The 4,694-nt window shown below is 49.1% G+C and overlaps 1 pseudogene; it reads right to left on the bottom strand.

Moving 5' to 3' along the window:
* Positions 1-668: 668 nt before the first annotated feature.
* Positions 669-773, bottom strand: LOC129715998 (U2 spliceosomal RNA; annotated as a pseudogene).
* Positions 774-4,694: the final 3,921 nt, after the last annotated feature.

The following is a 4,694-nucleotide window of genomic DNA, read 5'->3' as shown; positions in this document are numbered from 1 at the left end:
GGGTCCTGCCTACTCTTTTTTATAGAGTTAGAGATCTCTAGGGTCCCGCACGGGGTACCCATGTGGGGCTTACCTCCTGCCCACTTGTCTTTTGTTCTGCGGACCCCTCTTGCAGGTCAGCCCAGAACTGACCCACAGTGCTCCCCTCTGATGGGGTAGAAGCACTGTGCAGCCCTCAAAGAGGTACTGCTGTGGGTTTATCACGTTGGAGCAAGGCTCCATACACCGCTTCTTCCCGCTCCAGCGCTCTCGGGCGCTGGTCGCCGGCGGTTATGCAAAGTCGGACCCTTCTGAGTCCACGACCTTGTTTGTTTTGTGTCTAGCCTTACCGCTCGGCCGCATGGACCTGGCCGGTGCGGGGCCGACATCGGGCACAGCTGATCCCACTACGGGTGATCCAAGTGCCGCTGGCTGCTGCTGGCTGCCCGCTGCTCCACGGTCCTCCTTCTCCAGCTTTGTCCCTCCTTCCGTGGGGTGGATATGGCCGGTGTGGAGGACATCTGGCACAGCTGATTCCATCTAGCCCATTTCTTTAACCCGGCTCCAACGCTCTCAGCGCTCCTGGCTGCTCGTTTATCTCAGACCGCTGGGACCGACCCCGGTACTCACGGTACTGGTCCCTCGCGGTCGTTGCAGCCGGTCAACCCCACTCCAATGCCCTCAGTTCTGGGCACTCCTGCTTATATGGTCCTTAGATAAGGGACGTATCAGATATAAAAAATGATAATAAACAGATACTATAGTTGATCTTAGCCAAAAGGCCAAGAAGCGATCTCTGTAACTAAAAAACCCGCTGGGACCGACCCCGGTACTCACAGTACTGGTCCCTCGCAGTCGATTGCAGCCAGTCAACTCCACTGCAATGTCCTTGGCCTCGGCGCTGGCCGTTAGCGCTGCTTCAAGCCAGACTCGCTTCCAAAGCAAGACTGGCCGAGAAATGAATTTTCCCCTGGTGCGGGAGCGAAGTCAGGCACAGGTGTTTTCCCTCTCCGGGAATCGATGTGCCGTTGCTGCTCCTGCCGCTGCCGGCTGCCGCTGCTGCTCCTGCCGCTGCCGCTGCCGCTGCTCCTGCCGCTGCCGGCTGCCGTTGCTGCTCTCCTGCCGGCTGCCTGCACTCCGCGGTTCTCCCGCCGGCTTTCTGCAGCTTACTTGGACCCGGTCCATGTCTGCACCTAAAGGGTAAGTGGAAGGAACGCAGAGTCTCTTACCTGCTGTTCCCGACTTTTAATTCTCCCGCTGGTGAACGTCGTTCCCTGCGTGTCGGGTTCGAGCCGCTCGGACCGACCCCGGTGTTCACGGGGCTGGTCCTTCGTGGCAGTTCCGCAGTCGGTAAAACCCGGCTGTTCCTAGGGACCCCTTGGACCAACCCCGGTGCTTACCTTTTGAAGAAGGTTTTCGGCCCGAACGTCCCCAGTTCCTTTGCTCCATTAGTGCCGCTGCACTCGCTGAGCGTTTCCAGCCCTCCTGTGTACCCCCGGTACTTACAGCGCTGGTCCCTGCTCTCTGTCCTGCAGCCTCGGCGCTGGCTGCTAGCGACTGCTCCAAGCCAGTCTCGCTTGAGACTGGCATACGGGACCTCTTTGCTTTGCTTCCCGCCTGGCCGATAAGTGAATTTTGCCGGTGCGGGAGCGAAGTCGGGCACAGGTTTCCCCTCCAGGAAACTGGTGCCGTTGCTGCTCCTGCCGGCTGCTCGCACTCCGCGGGTCTCCCCGCCAGCTTTCCGCAGCCTTCATGGATCAGGTCCATGTCTCCACCTAAAAGGTAAGTAGAAAAAAGGAACGCAGAGTCTCTTACCTGCTGTTCCCGACTTTCAAATTCTCCCGCTTGGGGAACGTCGTTCCCCCCTGTGTGACTCGTTGCAATGCGTGTAGCAATATGACACGCATGCGTGGAAGCGGGTTCTTCACGAAGTCACTCACGTGACTCCGAAGTAAAATTGCTAGGTTTACTCTTAGAACCCTTTTTAAACAATGGAACAACATGCGCAGTACGCCAATCCTCGGGGACTATTCCCGTTTCTAATGACATTTGAAATATTTCTGTCATAGCCCCGGCTATTTCTACACTAACTTCCCTCAATGTCCTAGGGAATATCCTGTCAGGACCTGGAGACTTATCCACTTTTATATTTTTCAAAAGTGTCAGTACTTCTTTTACTTTGAACCTCATAGTATCCATAGCTACTCTACTAGTTTCCCTTACCTCACATAATTCAATATCCTTCTCCTTGGTGAATACCGAAGAAAAAAAATGTTCAATATCTCCCCCATCACTTTTGGCTCTGCAGATAACTGTCCACCCTGTCTCTCCAATGGACCAATTTGATCCCTCGTTATCCTTTTGCTATTAATATAGCTGTAGAAACCCTTTGGATTTACTTTCACGTTGCTTGCCAATGCAACGTCATATCTTCTTTTAGCTTTTCTAATTTCTTTCTTAAGATTCTTTTTACATTCCCTATACTCCTCAAGCACCTCACTTACTTCATGCTGCCTATAATTATTGTAGATCTCCCTCTTTTTCCGCACAAGATGTCCAATTTCCCTTGAAAACCAGGGCTCTTTCCAATTTTTACTGTTTCCTTTCAACCGAACAGGAACATAAAGATTCTGTACTCTTAAAATTTCCCCTTTAAATATCCTCCATTTCTCTTCTACATCTTTCCCATAAAACAAATTGTCCCAGTTCACTCCTTTTAAATCATCTCGCATCTCATCAAAGTTAGCCTTTCTCCAATCAAAAATCTCAACCCTAGGTCCAGTTCTGACCCTCTCCATAATCATATTGAAACTAATGGTATTGTGATCACTGGACCCGAAGTGCTCCCCAACACATACCTCCGCCACCTGTCCCATCTCATTTCCTAACAGGAGGTCCAGCACTGCCCCTCCTCTAGTAGGTACCTCAAGGTATTGCTGCAAAAAACTATCCTGCACACATTTTACAAACTCCAACCCATCCAGCCCATTTACAGAATGTGTTTCCCAGTCTATGTGTGGAAAGTTGAAATCTCCCGCAATCACTACCTTGTGCTTACTACTAATATAACCATATAACCATATAACCATATAACAATTACAGCACGGAAACAGGCCATCTCGGCCCTACAAGTCCATGCCGAACAAATGTCTGCTATCTCCTTACATATTTGCTCTTCCAATTCTCGTTCCCCGTTTGGCGGTCTATAATACACCCCTATAAGTGTTGCTACACCTTTCCCACTTCTCAGTTCCACCCAAATAGCCTCCCTAGATGAGCCCTCCAATCTATCCTGCCAAAGCACTGCTGTAATAACTTCCCTGACTAGCAATGCAACACCTCCACCTCTTGCCCCTCCAATTCTATCACACCTGAAGCAACGAAATCCTGGAATATTTAGTTTCCAATCACAGCCCTCCTGCAACCACGTTTCACTGATCGCCACAACATCATACTTCCAGGTGTCTATCCAGTATCTCCAAACTAAACTAAAACTAATTCCAGTCACTTAACATATCAAACTTCTGACTAAAGCATTTCACATATCCTGTATCCATTATCCATTTATATTAACCTTGATCCCTCTATACCCTTTTCATGAGCCAGTCTGTTCTGTACAAGTGACGCTGCACTATGTGTGTCAGCAGTTGGTGCCAGGGCTCAAGCTCACCATTTAGTAACCAGGTGATGGTGATTGGACTTGTACCAACAACTGTGCCCTGCAGTACGATGGTGCTGCCTTCATCCGCAGTGACATCCGTCAGGGGTTTTGTGAAAAGCGGGCACTCTGCAGGTACAAAAGTGACAGTAGTGTTAGTACAGATACACAATGCTGGTGGTGCAAAACCTTTTATACTTCAGACTTTAGAGATACAGCATTGGTCGGGGAGTGAAATATAGAAGCAGAGGGATGGTGGATGGATGGGAACAGTAGGGGAGGGAGAAAGAGAGTGGGAGATGGAGAAAGAAGTTTCTTGTGGAAACTGAAGCTTGAGGATCAGGTACAAAATGTCACGAGTTCATGTCTGAGGAGAAAGATGAGATCCTTTGTGACTGATTGGAGTCTGTGAACTGGTCTGTATTTGGGCACTCTGCAGCCCAGCGTAACGATTATGCCATTGTGTCACAAACTTCATCAGCAAGTGTGTAGAGGAATGCATGTCAAAGTAGTCAATCGGAGGCTTCCCCAACTGGAAACCATTGATGAACCACAAGTCCATTTTCAGGTGAAGTTAGTGTAGCATTCAAGTTGGATAATCCCAAATTGTCCAAGAAAAATCGGTCAACATTCCCAAAGACATCAGGGATGCCAAGATGCAATTCTGAACCAAGCTAGATTGCCAGAATAACAACACAGACACCCATCGATTGTGACTAGGCTTCAGGCTAAATGTTTTACAAAGCAAAGTCAGCTGGTATCACTGACAACAATGCATCCCTCCTCAAACAGCTCAATACATTTTATGCTCACATTGAACAGACGTTCAGGCAAATGCCGCCAGCCTGGATCATCTGAATAACAAAACACAGTCAGACAGTACAGAAAGTTGGAAAGATCAGACTATTCCGCAGATCCATTAAAGGAAGGATGTCAACAAAATAGAGAGAGTGCAGAGGAGATTTCCTAGAATGTTGCCTGGGTTTCAGCAACTAAGTTACAGAGAAAGATGGAATAAGTTAGGTCTTTATTCTCTGGAGCGCAGAAGGTTAAAGGG

This window comes from Leucoraja erinacea, unplaced genomic scaffold (assembly GCF_028641065.1).
Source record: "Leucoraja erinacea ecotype New England unplaced genomic scaffold, Leri_hhj_1 Leri_158S, whole genome shotgun sequence".
In the NCBI taxonomy this organism is placed as follows: domain Eukaryota; kingdom Metazoa; phylum Chordata; class Chondrichthyes; order Rajiformes; family Rajidae; genus Leucoraja; species Leucoraja erinaceus.
This window is presented reverse-complemented; position numbering and strand designations above follow the sequence as displayed.